Consider the following 15,365-nt stretch of genomic DNA (forward strand, 5'->3'; position numbering starts at 1 on the left):
CTCTCTCTGACAAATAAATAAATAAAATCTTTAAAAAATCTTAACAATTAATTTTACCCAATAAAATATTTATTTCTATAGAACACATTTACCATATCATGTTTTAAGATTTTTAGCGACATCTAAGTCCACCATAGTTTCAGATAAGTCATTGCTCATTGAGCTAATAGTTTTATTTTTCTAATTTAAAACTTTTTGATTCTGTTCACAATTGAAATACCATCCTCTATTTTGTCATGGTAACAGGTTTATCACTTGTGACCTATTGCCAGGTGGGGTTTTTTGTTTGTTTTTTTAAGTAATCTCTACACCCCACTTGGGGCTGGAACTTGCATGCTCTACTGACTGAGCCAGCCAGGCACCCTTTTAAAAGAGCTATTAATTCCTGGATATATTCAGATTCCATTTGGATTTTTTGTATGTGCATACTCCCACACATACACATGTCCCTGGCAAGAGTTGAAATGTTTTAGACTTATTGAATTACTACCGACATTTGAATCTCAAGTGATTTCCTACAGGTTTTGCTGAACTGTCTAGGGTGAATCAGTTTAATGCTGTCTCATGTGTACAGGAAACCAACAGTCCTGCTCTTTCTTTTAAGTTACCAAAGCTCATTTCCTCTGCCCCAGATGAGGTGGACAGCAGTCAAATATTGGTGACTAAGAGGCTATCATGACCAATAAAATCAGAGCCAGCAATTGCAAGTACATTCACTGCCATGGAATAGAGAACAAATTCAGCAGCTACTAAAGTTTTACTGCTTTTAAACATATCCAAGATAAGAAAGTCCAGCCAAGATTTTTACTAATTTTTTTCTGATGCCCAACTACATTTCTCTGAATGTTTAACTGCCATAATGTAGGAGTCATGTTTCTAAAGAGAGGATTAATTATATTGGGTTTTACCATAGCCAGTAGTTTTCCCAATACTTTCAAAATCCAGATCACCCTGACAGAGGAATAAATGAGGTCTCAGAACATTTTTCTTATCCACAGTGTAGGTATGAAAGTTTATTGAGTAGAGGATTAAACGCCGTCTTTCCCCAGCTTGATTACCGGCTTCCTTTGGTCTTTCACTTTTAAGGATCAAAATCACTCAACTCGATTTACAGCCAATCCTTGTTTTTCCCTTCCATTTAAGCTAGGGTGTTTCTAGATCGTACGCAAACGTGTAATCCTCACGAAAGATAAGATAGGTGAAGACAAAACTTTTCTCACCATCCGGTTTCAGAGGCTGTCACAGAAGAACGAAGCGCATGAAAAAGCTTTCGTAACATTGAAGATTTTTTAAACCCAGTTGAAACATAACTGAAAATCCACAAGAGGGAGATGCTTGCTAAATCGCCAGAAAAAAAACTCCCACGAGGGACCAGAGCCTTAGGAGGAGCCAATGGGTCGGCCTGGGACTCAGGGTGGGAGGGAGCAGGTACGTCTACATAGTGGCTGGGGCTGGAGGGGGGACTACAGTTGAAGGGAGGAGCAAACTGGGCTCCGTGTCTCTGGGAGCGAAGAATGTATCCTTCTACGATCTCGCGGAAGAGGTAAGAGGGTGTTGCCAAAGAGGTAGCCGCTCCGACCTACCTCCTGGTAGTCCCAGAAGAAATGGGGGTGGTTGTCTTTGAAGGCACTTCCGCTTAGCAACCCCACGCGGTTGCTAGGGAGGGGCAGTAGTGGGGATGACCCGGAAGTGGTGGTGTCCATTTCTCGCTGCCTGCTTTAAGTTTGTCCTATCGGGAGCGCCAGGGTGCTCTGCGCCGGGCCGAGGGTGGGGCCAGCACTAGTGGTTCCGGCTCGGCTCTTACATCCCCTCGGCTCCTCGCTTTCCCCCTCCCCTCCCGCACCTCTCCTCCCTCCCGCTCCTGGGAAAGAGAAGCCACCACTGCGGGTGGGTAGAGAAGCACTCGGCGCCTCCGGGAGGGGACCGCGCCCGCCCCATCTGAGCCTCGGAGCTCTGCCGGACCAGGTACTCACTCCGGCTTCGACGGGGTCCGAAAGACTGGAACCTGAGGGTGTGTGTGTGTCTGTAGGGACTGGTGGGGGGCCCTTCTCCGGGTTGGGGAGGGGGCCGCGGAGATCCTGGGTGGGGCGCAGGCCGGCGTGTGTGTCTGTGGCGGGTTGCGGGGGTGGAATGGAGCGTTTGGGGGACACTGCTGGCAGAGAGTTTCGGGTGGCCAGCTCGAGGTTGCGGAGGAGGGGCCCCCTCGGATGCAGAAGACTTCGCCCGGAGTGGACCGGGAGTTTGCCACCTGGAGGGTTCGCTCTGAAAGGGGGAGCATCCTCCCGAGCCGAAAGGGGAGCATGGACCTTGTCCGAGTGGTTGGGGCAATCCCTTGCTTCCCCTGCCTACCTTTTTGAGACAGTGCACTGCTTCTAGGGTTGTGGGGGTTGCGAGTCGGCTGGGCACCGCGGGGAGCCGCCCTTGGCTGAGCTAGGGCCGAAGAGTGGGTAAGGAGACCTCCCTCCACCCAACTTCCGTGTGCTTCCCCCACTTCTTCCTTTACTGCTCTCTCGCCCCAGAGCCCTACCGGAGTGGTACCCTCCAAGTGGGCAAGCGTCACAGCGTAAAAAAGAGGGTGGAACTAGGTTCTTTGCCCTTAAATGATACTTCAGATATTTGGAAAGTGCCAGAATGGCATATTCAACCAGGTCTCCCAGTTCAGTGTTAAATCTGGTATAATTGTCTTAGAAAAGTGCAACACGGAAAAGCACCAAACTACAGGCTAGTTGGGCATAGCCTTGTTTGGTAGATATGCATGTTTATAAAAGATAGACTGCGGGAACCATATAGATATAGAGGTCTAGGCGAGACATGTTGAGGCAAGCCTCCTTTTCCAGTCTCTTTCTTACCTGTCAGTAAGCCCTGTCCTAGTTTAAATGAAGCAGAAAGATCCTCTTCATTTATATTTTAATTAGCGACTGAATTGTAGATACCGTGTGGTGATAGATGTCTCAGAATAGATATGTGAACGTTCAGAGAGACAAGATCCTCAGCTTTTGAGCCTGTCTCTTAATCTTTTAAGGAGATAATTGTGGTCAAGTGGAAGTACTGGCTTTGAGGTAGGTAAATCTGGGATTGAACCCAGACTGTGCCACTGGCTGGCTAGTTGTTGACCTTGGGCAAGTCATGGGACCTACCAGAGATTTAGTTTCTTCGTAAGTAAAACGAGTTAAAATTTTTACCAGTATAGTAAGGGTGTGTGTGTGTGTATGTGTGTGTGTGAGTGACTGTTGTATTTAAATAACAGTCCACTTTAGGGGCGCCTGGGTGGCTCAGTGGGTTAAGCCTCGGACTCTTGATCTCAGCTCAGGTTTTGATCTCAGGATCGTGAGTTAAAGCCCAGAGTTGGTCTCCACGCCCACGTGGAGCCTACTTAAAAAAAAAAAGAAAAATTTAAATAGCAGTGCACTTTAAATGGAAGCTCTTTCTTTCTTTCTTCCTTTCTTTCTTTCTTTCTGTCTTTCTTTGTCTTTCTTTCTTTCTTTCTCTTTTTTTTTTAAAGTCAGTCTGCAATCCCTTTCCACAACCTTTTTTTTTTTTTTCCTCAAAGATATCTATTTGCCAGAGAGAAAGAGCATAAGCAGGGGAACAGCAGGCAGAGAGAGAAGCCGACTCCCGCTGAGCAGGGAGCCCCATGCAGGACTCATCCCAGGACACTGGGATCCTGACCTGAGCCGAAGGCAGAGGCTTAACCCACTGAGCCACCTAGGCGTCCCTAAATGGAAGCACCTTCTAGTTGACAGTCAAGATAGCCCAGGGTGGGAAGGGAACTGGATAATACTGCAAAAACGTATGTATACAACAGGACTTTTCAGTGGCTTCTAGAAATTTATTGTAAGTGGCATGAAATTCAGTTATTAGTAGGTTGTTTAAACTCTGCGAAATAGAGAACAATATGTGCATTTATTGAAGTGACCATTGTTTCAAAGGTTTTTCTCGGATTTGTAGTGTGTATACTGTAGATTGATTAAAAAACAAATAGTAATGTATATAAATTTTCTTTTAAGTTTTTAATTCCAGTTAATATACAGTGTTATATTAGTTTCAGGTGTACAATATAGTAATTCATCACTTCCATACATATAATGTATATAAAGCTTAATTAACTTTACATGTCTCTGAAGAGAATTAAAATTGGGGCATAAAATAGAAAGTTGTAATTTTAAGATTAACATCGACATCAGTAGCATGACTCATCTTAGTTAAAGTATTAGCAGTACTTATAGAATTCTTATGTATAATATTCTGTAAAATAAACGAAAATGGAATGAATTTCTGCTTTTAAATTATTCGTTATGAGAATATAGAACTAAATCTAAGAATAGTAAGTCTATAGTCATAGATTTAAAGTGATAATTATATGTAAGCTATTATGTCAGATTATCAACTGATACAGTTTGCTTTTCGATGCAACTTGTAGTTAGTAATTTTTAATTTTTAAATGTACTTTATACTCAAAGAATATAAGTCATATAACTTTCTTTAATAAGATTTTTTTTTCCTGTGGAAAGCGAGTATAAAGTTTGTAATTCAGTATCACTTTTTAGAGAGGTTTATAGGTTTTGCATATTTTGAGAGAAATTTTCAAATATATTTTTTTCTCATATCTCTTTTACACAGAGTCGAACTTTTAAAAAAAATAAAACTATCCAACTGTATTGCATGCTCTTTGAGTTAGAGATACTATGTTAAATTTTATCCACCACTGCAGCTACTTAAAACAGGCACCAAATAAATGTTGGTCAAATCGATAAATGGATATATTTTAAATTATTAAAGTGTACTATTTTTTTAAAGAGTTGAAATTATGTTTTTGCTACACTTGTAGATTTTTTGGTAAGATTACTCAACCTTCTAAATGGCTTTTCTGAGTGTATAAAGTCTTTTTTTTTTTCGTATAAAGTGGTTAGTGTGTATGTAAGCTTTTAGCTGTGTTTCCCTGGATCATCATTTTTAATCATCTTTTGAGCCTTAAAATTGAGACTGTATTATCTTGCTTTTGTAAAGCCATCAGAAGCTCCCATTTCCCCCTATTCTGATAGAACTTTAATTTATTACTAAATTAAATTTACTTTGGGATATGAGATAGGACACTAGCTGTTAGAGGAAAATTACCTACCTAAGTAGTAGGCAGCATTAGAGACTGTTAGGACAGTTTTCTCAGTGATCTTTTCCACTCAAAGTATGTGGCCATTTCAAGGATCTTTGCAGTTGTCAGTTTTGGAATTTGCTTGTCAGGAAATCTAAAAATGACTAAAGTTTCTTTAATATTGCATCTCTTGGATGATCTCAAAAAGTTTTAGGAAAGGTTGGGAAGATTTATATACCATATACTAGATACATATAAGGAACAAAATACAGTTGATTTTACTGGTGCTGACAAATTGGTAGTAAAAGAGTTACCGTGGAAATGTTTTAAAAATGCCAAGCATTTTTAAATGAAATTATGAAATTACTTCAGAATTACCATTTTAAGTTTTGTGGATTACTTATTTGGAGAGCTAAATTATAGTTTGACATTATTGGGATTGTGTTCAAGATGGACTCAGGAAAAAAATCAGATGCCATCTGTTTCAGATTCCTTATTTCCTCACCCCTTCATGTTTTATGGCTTTGAATTCATCAGATTATTTTTCAAAAATAAAAATCCTCAGTAGATTTAGATTATGTAATTTCAGCTGTATCAGTGAACATATAACTAAAAGAACTTGAATTTTTATATTGCGTTACACAAAAAGATCACAGACAACGGTTAAAAGTAATTAAGTTATTTCAAACTATCTGAACATTAGGTGGCTTCATGCATCTTTGTTATCATTCACTTAAGAAACCATTTTTGTCAACATTTGTTGCTGGAAGTTGCTTAAGAAATGGATTACGGAGATACAGAATAAATATTTTTTTCTCCATGTTACAACTAGAAGAGAAGCTTCTGCTGAGGATTTTTTATTTAGTGATAAGTCCACTTAAGTTTAATCTTTCAGTAGGGAGTTTTGCCTTACCATATGCCAGTTGCTATTATTTTCATCTAAATGGTACCATACAGTTCATAGGGAACATACTTGCCATTTTTCAGTTTGGATCTTAATAAATCCTGAGGATAGGCTTTTGGGTTTACTGAGCTGGAAAAGACCATTACTCGTTCAGGTTACAGTGGTTGGCACCTGGCATGGACCAGAAACACCCAGGCATCGTTGAGAAACTATAAAATAGTACTAGCGTGGTCTCTCAGAAATGGACTGAAGAGAGAGCAATCTGGATAGAAGAGAGCCATGCTTTGTCCACCGCAGAAATGTTCTGGTGTTGTTGGAAGACCAAAGGACTGCGCCTGTACTGCTGTAGTCTTTTTCCTCACCAGAAGCTCCAAGTGGGCACTGTAGTTATGGCAGGGGCTGGGGTGTCAGGGATGGGAATTGTTCTTCAATAATCGCTCACCCATCACAATGGAGGCATAGACACACGGGGGAAAGGGATATTCTCTTGGATTTTGCCTTGGCTGGAGAAACTGAATGAACAGGTAGCCATTGCCTTTGCCATCAAAGACGACTTGGTGCAACACCTCTGGGTGCTGGGTAAGCCTGTCAGAATGCTACAGTTTCTTCATTAAAATGACATGTAAATTTTCCAAGGAACAATATAGCATTGAACCCACACTGATATCTGTAGCTTCCATTTTCTAACCTAGAAAAAGGGGTGTTGAGGACTTATGGGCCTCTGAACGAAAGTACCAAACGTTTACGTTTCTCTTGATAAGTTTATAATTACATTTTGTCTGCATTAATGAGTGGTGTGAAAATATTTAACGGTTTTGGGGTGTGTGTGTGTGTGTGTGTGTGTGTCTGTGTTTGTGTGTGTGAAGTGTCCATGGTAATCACTGGATCTAATTTTAGTTCTTCAGGCTAAATCGCTAACCATAGCTGTGGTCAAACAGCTTCTTAGTTGGATTTTTTTTCTCCATTTCCTAGAGGTTACTCTCTCATGTAGCTGCTAGTAAGCAGGGATGTGACCAATGCCAGGAAAAAGGCAAGGGGATTAAAGTTAATTTTTTTTTTAATTTAAATTGATTTAAATTTGATTTTATTTAAAGTTCTTTCACTGTTTTCAAATTTCTGTAGCCTAAAGTAGCAATATCTCCTATCCACAGATACCCAGTTTTTTTTAGTAAGACTTTATTTATTTTTAAAATTAGGTTCATTTTTTTTTAAGATTTTATTTATTTGATAGAGTGAGAGAGAGAGCAAAAACAGAGGGAAAGGAAGAACCTGGCTTCCTGGTGAGCAGAGAGACCAATGTGGAGCTCGATCCTCGGACCCTGGGATCACAACCTGAACCAAGGCAAACGCTTAACCTACTGTGCCACCCAGGCGCCCCAAGACTTTTTTTTTTTAACCGTTTTAGATTTACAGAATAATTGAGCAGATAGAATTTCATATCTCCATATCAACAAAACTACACCCCCTCCATTTCCCCTATTACTAGCATCTTGTGTTAGTGTGATGAATTAGTTACAATAATTAATGTACCAATATCGATACATTATTATTTACTGTAGTGCATGATTTTCATTAAGGTTTACTCTTTGTGTTGTATGTATTTAAGGTTTCATCATGTCTTTTTGTGGCTTGATAGCTCCTTAGGTAAATGCCTAGGAGCATGATTGTTGGGTCATATGGTAAACATATGTTTAATTTTATGGGGAACTGCCAAACTGTCTTCCAAAGCTGTTATATCATTTTGCATTCCCATCAGCAATGAATGAGTATTCCTGTTGCCCTACATGCTTGCCAGAATTTGGTATGGTCAGTTTTTTTGTACTTTAGCCATTCTAATAGGTGTTTTAATTTGAGTTCCCTAATGACATAAAATATTGAGCACCTTTTCATATGCTAATTGGCCATCTATATATCTTCTTTGGTGAGGTGTCTGTTCACATCTTCTGCCCATTTTATTAAATTGGGTTGTTTTCTTATTGTTGAGTTTTAAGCTTTCTTTGTATAATTTGCATACATATTTTTTATCAGATATGGTTTTTTGCAAATATTTTTTTCCCAATCTGTGGTGTGTCTCTTTATTCTCTTAACTGTCTTTCATAGTGCAAAAGTTATAAATTCTAATGAAATCCACCTTATCAAGTTTTTCTTGCACTGAGTATGCTTTTGGTATTGCATCTAAAAACTCGTTGCCAAACTCAAGGTCATATAGATTTTGTCCTATGTGATCTTCAAGAATTTTTATAGTTTTACATTTTACGTTGAGTTCTAAGATCCTTTTTTTTTTAAAGATCCATTTTGAGTTAATTTTTGTGAAAGGTTTAAGGACTGTGTGTCTATTCATATTTTTGCACAAGGATGTCCAATTGTTTTATAAAAGTGTTTTCTACTCAAAAAATGTTAATGTGGTATTTTTTTAAAAAGACTTTTTTTTTAAGATTTTATTTTTAAGTAATCTCTGTACCCAGCATGGGTCACCAGCGTACAACCCTGAGAACAGGAGTCGCATGCTCTACTGACAGAGGCAGCCAGGTGCCCCCAAAAAGACTTTTTTTTTTTTTTAAGGATTTATTGATTTATTTGAGAGAACGAGAGAGAGCGAGCACACAAACATGTGAGCCAGGCTAAGGGCAGAGGGAGAGGGAGAGAGAATCCTCAAGCAGACTCCCTGCTGAGTGCAGAGGCCCACTCAGGGCTCCATCCCATGACCCTGAGATCATGACCTGAGGCAAAACCAGGAGTCTGATGCTTAACCGACTGAGCCACCCAGGTGCCCCCAAAGACTTTATTTTTTAAGGGCAGTTTTAGGTTTGCAACAGAATTGAAAGGAAGAAAACAGATTTCCCATAAACCTTCTGTACTATACATGCATAGCCTCCCCCATCATCTCCACCAGAGTGGACATTTGTTAAAGTTGATGAACAAATTAACACATTTGATGAACTCTGTTGACACATCATAATCACCCGAAGTCCATAGTAGCTTAGGGTTCCTTCTTTGTTTTGTACATTCTGTGGGTTTGTAAAAGTGTATAATATCCATCATTAAAATATACAGAGTATTTTCATTATCCTAGAAATCCTCTGTGCTCTGCCAGTTAAACCTTCCCTCTTGCCCCAAGCCTTGGGCTTTTTTTTTTCTTTTAGAAATGAAAATGAATAAAATAATTCGTGGGGGTGGTTTCGAAAAGAGATTTTCCTAATATTTTAGATGTAATCAGAAGCATTGTTCAGAGTCTGAATTTCCCTTTCAGAAAGATTATATTATGTCATTAGGTGTTAATAGATAGGTGCTTCATTCTTTGAGATACGTAATTGGGCATTAGGAAGTGTGAGCTAAATGTGGTACTGGCCATATGACAGTTATATGTGGTAACAGGGCTTGAGGGAGTTCTAAATCCAGAATTTTTGAACTGTCACTAAAGTTAAAGTCCTTTGCCACTTGCCTTTTATTGTTGTGCAGGGTATTAGTTATGTAGATTTCTTGGCCGCCCTCTCTGGTTTTTGCTTCTTCCTATTACACTTGTTGAAGACTCTCCAGAAGCTTGAGCTGGCAAAGATTGACTAGGAAGAGAAATCATGGGTACTGCTGTTGTTGCCTGATTATTTCCATTTCAGACTCAGAGGGAATAACTCTTCTAAACGTAATTAAAATGCTATCCTGAGACACTATTTCTTATCTAACCTAAGTGTAATTGTTAGCTAGAATCCACTTTCAGTTGGCTTTATTAACTGTCCTTTCTTGGACTTCTAGGACACCTTCCATTTTCCAGAACATCTTAATCTTACTTGGCATTTTGACCTCCAAATATTCTGATCATCTATGGTATGATGCAAAAACTGTTTTTTAACTCCATGTTTGGTGGGTTTTATTTGCTTTTTCACCTAGTTAATTAACAATAGACACCAGGACAATCTGTGTGAAAGCACTTAGGTTTCCCAGAGATAAATACTCCAAATCAATCATCGTGTAAGCTCACTTTGTCTTTAATGGGATCCATCTGGTTAATGCTTGTGTTTCTTGAGTTTCATAGATTATGGAATCATAAAGCTAAAAGAAAATGCAGAGATGGTCTAGGTAGACCCTTTGATTTTACAGCTGAGATTACTGAAGTGTAGAGAGGCTAAGTGATGCACTCAGGATGGAACAGCTAATGAGTGAGACTGAAACCCACATCTCCTGACTCCCAGTCCAGTCCTGTTTCTCTTATAATACAAGAATTCATTCATTTTAGCTTATGAAGAAATTATGATTTTATAAGAGGTACATTTTCCAGAAAATTAAAGTGGACTATTAAACTGAAGTATAGAATTCAAGTTTTTGTTTGGATTCCTAATTTCTGAAATGTCGAATGAGATAGTGTGTATTTCTTGAAGTGCCAGGTGTCATTGGGTCTTCAGTTAAGAACAAATTTGTCATTTTTCACATTCTAGATAGAAATTGGCCAATTAAAAATTAAGCTATTATAGCCTATATTTAGTAAGCACAGATTCGACTGCATTAAAATGAATCTTAATGTATTTTTTTTTTTGCACAATGGAAATAATCTGTTAATATTTAATGTCAGAAAGCAACAGTGGAATTCTGCTTTATGTGGTGGTGTATTTATAAAACTAAAGTGGAGTGTTATGTAAAAATAAAAGTACGGATTAATTTAATATGCATCTGGTGAATTCAGGGCTTGAAGGATGCACATCTGTTGAGAAAACAAATCATGGAACTATTCAGAGCTTCAGCATCTTTAAATATGTGTGCTTTTAATATGTGTTCTTTGATTCTCTGTTTTGAAACAGTCTTTAATGGATTTAGATAAGGCTACTTGCTCTAAGGAAGCAACTGTGAAGCCATTTATGTTGCTATTAATGATTTTATTATTCTCCACAGCATTTTGATACATTAGTATTTTTCTCTTCAATTTAGTTATTGGGGAAGGAGGGAGTTAAATGATCACCGTAACAAAATAAGCTTGTTGCAGGACTGTATTAAAAAAAAAAAAAAAAAAAAGAGGGACCATAGTTTCCTGGTTTGGATAAATTAGAAATACTTTAAAGTTCTGACTTCTAATTTGAATCCACAATCAGTGAAGAAATAACCACAGAGTTCCTACTGTGTATTCATCATACTAGTGCTTTAGGAATATAGAAATTGAAGATAAGATCATTTACCAAGTTGGAGAAACAAGACTTAAAATGATAGGTTGAGAGTAATAGAGTCCAATAAGTAAATGAGTGCAAACTTGATGATATAGTCTGGGAATACTGTAGGAATTTGGAGGGGAGAACATTCAGTTCATAATCCTGATGGGAAGGAGATTGAAGGTAAAGTAGTGGATCTCAGCTCTGGCAGCTCTTTAGAATCACTTGGGGGAAACTTTTCCCAGGATCAGCTGAATCAGAATGTTGGGGGGTGCCTCCATAGTTTGTGAAAAAGCTTTTCAAGGTGATTGTAATGTGCAGGCAGTGCTGGAAACCACAGGCTTAAAAGATAGGTATGATTTGAGTAAGCCAGAAAGTGTTTTCAGGCAGCAAAGCTAAGCAGTGAGGGAGAATTGGGCACAGCCCGCGAAAAGACTAATCCAATCAAAGCTGTGTTGCACCAGTTAGAGAGTAGGGAAAAATAAGCTTAAGGAAGTAGAATGGGGTCATACATATAAGAGTAGTACTTCTCAAAGTGTGGTTCCTCAACCAGCAGCAGTAGCATCACCTGGAAATTTATTATAAATGCATTTTGAGGCCTGCTCTAGGTTTACTGAATTGGAAACTGTAGGGGTGGCGTCCACAATCTGTTTTAACAAACGTTCCAGGTGATTCTGATGTACACTAAAGTTTGAGAAACAGCTGTTAATAGAGGATAATGAATGTCAGAGGAAGTTAGATTTGATGTTGGCAGTAAGTAGAGACCCATACAGGTTTTTTAAGCTGGGGAGTAACAGCATGAATTTGTATGTCTGAAGGTAAATCTGATGGTGGTGTGCAGAGTCCCTTGGACTACTAAAAGATAGGAATGAAGGAAGCCAGTTGAGGCACATCCATAATCTAATGGATATAATCAAGCAACCACGAGGGCCTGTTCTAGGGAATTATTAGTGAAAACACAGAATAGTAATAACAGTGATGGTAGTCTGTTTATGAAATGGGCAGTATGCTAAATGCTTTGGACACATTATCTCACTTTTTTCTCACAACAAGCCACAAAAATGAGGTGCAGCCATTATTACAATTTTACAGATTGAGCAATGAGGCAAAGAAAGGAAGCTACTTCTGAATTTCACATTGCTGATAAGTGGTAGACACAGGATGTCAAGTTCAAGTATCTCTACCTCTAAAGCCTCTGGAGACCAAGAAATAAAGAAGACTGACTCAGAAAAGTTTTTAATCCTAGGTGACAGATAGCAAGGGAAAGTCACTGTCAGAAGGGAAATAGTGCTTACACTGGGTAACAGGGCAAGTCAGACCACTTGAAACTATTTTGTAAAAGTGATTGTGAGAAATAACCAATGGAAATCTTTGTATTGTGCTTTTTAGGTATAAAATTTGAAGTAACTTGTAATAGCTGAGTTTTCAGGTTTTGTTTGACCTTTTTGCTCATGGTAACTAAATTAGAAGAGCCACCTCATCCAGCTTTTAAAAATATCTTTTAGATTTTAGAGTAAATAAGTCCATGAATAAATTGTGCTTGAGAAGCTTTGTATAATACTACTTTTCTCTCTCTAAAGAAATATTGTGATTTAGAAAAATGTCAGGAGCATCTTTTCTTTTTTAAGATTTTATTTATTACTTATTTGAGAGAGCGAGAGTGCACAGGCAGGGGGAGGGGCAGAGGGAGAAGGAGAAGCCGACTCCCTACTGAGCAGGGAGCCCAATGCAGGGCTTGATCTCAGGACCCTGCGGTTATGACCTGAGCCAAAGGCAGCTGCTTAACCGACTGAGCCACCGAGGCGCCCCTGTTAGGAGCATCTTAATCTTAAAATGGTGTGGGTTTTGTTTTTTTTGTTTGTTTTTTAATTTAAATTCAAGTTGGTTAACATATAGTGTACTATTGATTTCAGGAGTAGAATTTAGTGGTTCATCACTTGTGTGTAACACACAGTGCTCATCCCAACAAGTGCCTTCCTTAATACTCATCACCCATTTAGCCTATCCCCCACCCACCACCCCTCCAGCAACCCTCAGTTTGTTCTCTTATAGAGCCTCTTAGGGTTTCCCTCCCTTTCTGTTTGTATCTTCTTTTTCCTCTGCTTCCCCTGTGTGCATCTGTTTTGTTTCTTAAATTCCACATCTGAGTGAAATCATGATATTTGTCTTTCTCTGACTTTTTTTTTAGATTTATTTTTTATTTGAAAGAGAGACAGATAGTGACAGAGCTAATGAGAGAGATCACAAGCAGGGAGAAGCAGGCTTCCACTGAGCAGGGAGCCCAACGTGGGGCTCGATCTCAGGACCCTGGGATCATGATCTGAACCAAAGGCAGATGCTTAACCGACTGAGCCACCCAAGCACCCCTGTCTTTCTCTGACTTATTTCGTTTAACATAATACACTCTAGTTCCATCCACGTTGCAAATGATAAGATTTCATTCTTTTTGATGGCTGAGTAATATTCCATTCTATATCTATACCTCATCTTCTTTATCCATTCATCTGTTGGTGGACATTTATGCTCTCTCCATAATTTAGCTATTTTTGATAGTGCTGCTATAAACATTGGGGTGCACGTGCCCCTTCGAATCAGCACTTAATCTTAAAAAGGTTTAAGAAACATTTCAGTGTTGGGGCCCTTGGCTGGCTCAGTCAGAAGACTATGCGACTCTTGGGGTGCCTGGGTGGCTCAGTCGTTAAGTGTCTGCTTTCGACTCAGGGCGTGATCCCAGCGATCGAGCCCCACATCAGGCTCCTCTGCTGGGAGCCTGCTTCTTCCTCTCCCACTCCCCCTGCTTGTGTTCCCTCTCTCACTGGCTGTCTCTCTCTCTTTCAAATAAATAAATAAAATCCTTAAAAAAAAAGAAGAAAAGAACATGCGACTCTTGATCTTGGGGTCATGAGTTTGAGGCCCACATTGGGTGTGGAGATTACTAAAAAAAATTTTTTTTAAATATTTCAGTGTTATTTTGTTTTAATTGGGAAGCAATAAGTAGTAAAATGTGTTTGGACAATTGTTTTCATAAGACGTTATTAGTTCTAGCACCCTCTTATTTTACTTATTGAGGTAAAATTCACATGACATAATATTAAGTATTTTGAAGTGTATAATTTGTGGCATTTGGTACATTCATGGTGTTTTGCAGGTATAATCTTTATCTAGTTCCGAAGCATTTTCATCATCCCCAAAGGAAAAACCCGAAGTCTATTAAGCAGTTCTTCCTTGTTCCTCTTTCTCCACAGCCCCTGGAGAACACTAACCTGCTTTCTATCTCTCTGGATTTATCTTTTCTGGATATGTTGTATAAATGGAATTACATAACATGTAATATTTTATATAACATGTGATATTTTGTGTCTGCTTCTTTCACTTAGCATAACGTTTTCTAGGTCCGTTCATGTTGTAGTATGTAGCAGTACTTCCTTTTTTTTTTTTTTTTTTTTCTTTAAGGCTGAAAGATATTCTACTGTATGGATATACCACATTTGTCCATTCATCAATTCACAGGTGTTTTTGGTTGTTTCCATCTTTTGGTTATTGTAAATAGTGCTTCTGTGAACCTTCATATACAAGTTTTTGTTTAAATATAGGTTTCCATTTCTTTTGGGTATGTAGCTAGGGATGGAATTGCTGGGTCGTGTGGTAATTTTACATTTTACTTTTTTTTTCTTTTTTAAGTTTATTTCTGTTTTATTTTTGTAATCTCTATACCCACCATGAGGCTTGAACTCATGACCCTGAGATCAGGAGTCATACGCTCTACGGACTGAGCCAGCCAGGCCCCCTGTATTTTACTTTTTGAGTAAAATGCACTGTTTTATTATTACTTTTTTAAAAAGATTTTATTTTATTTATTTAGAGAGAGCTTGCATGCACTGGTGCATGAGGGGCAGAGGGAGAGGGAGAGAGAAAATCTGAATCAGACTCTCTGCTGAGCGTGGAGCCGAGGCGGGTCTTGATTCCATGACCCTGAGACCATGACCAAAGCTGAAATCGAGAGTTGGACGCCCAGCTGACTGAGCCACCATTTTAGATTCTCACCAGCAATGTTGAAGGGTTTTAATTTTTTTACATTCTCACCAGCATCTGTTATTTTGTACCTGTTCTGTTTTGTTTTTTAATTACAGCCACCCTAGTGGGGATAAGGGGTACTCCTGTGATTGTGATTTGCATTTCCCTAATGACTAATGATGTTGAGCATCTTTTCTTGTGCTTCGTTGCCAATTTGCATATCTTT

General features: G+C 38.8%; 1 protein-coding gene across 5 annotated transcripts in view; it reads left to right on the forward strand.

Annotated features, from left to right (window-relative positions):
• The first annotated feature begins 1,059 nt into the window (after nt 1-1,059).
• The window catches only part of CSNK1G1 (casein kinase 1 gamma 1), a 170,436-nt gene continuing 156,130 nt past the window's right edge, over nt 1,060-15,365 (forward strand). For all 5 annotated transcript variants that reach the window (XM_008708611.2, XM_008708610.2, XM_008708615.2 and 2 more), the window contains exon 1: nt 1,060-1,965. The gene's annotated coding sequence lies outside the window, so the exon portion shown is untranslated. The remainder of the gene's footprint in view (nt 1,966-15,365) is intronic.

This window comes from Ursus maritimus, unplaced genomic scaffold, assembly GCF_017311325.1.
Source record: "Ursus maritimus isolate PB19 unplaced genomic scaffold, ASM1731132v1 scaffold_27, whole genome shotgun sequence".
Taxonomy (NCBI): Eukaryota; Metazoa; Chordata; class Mammalia; order Carnivora; family Ursidae; genus Ursus; species Ursus maritimus.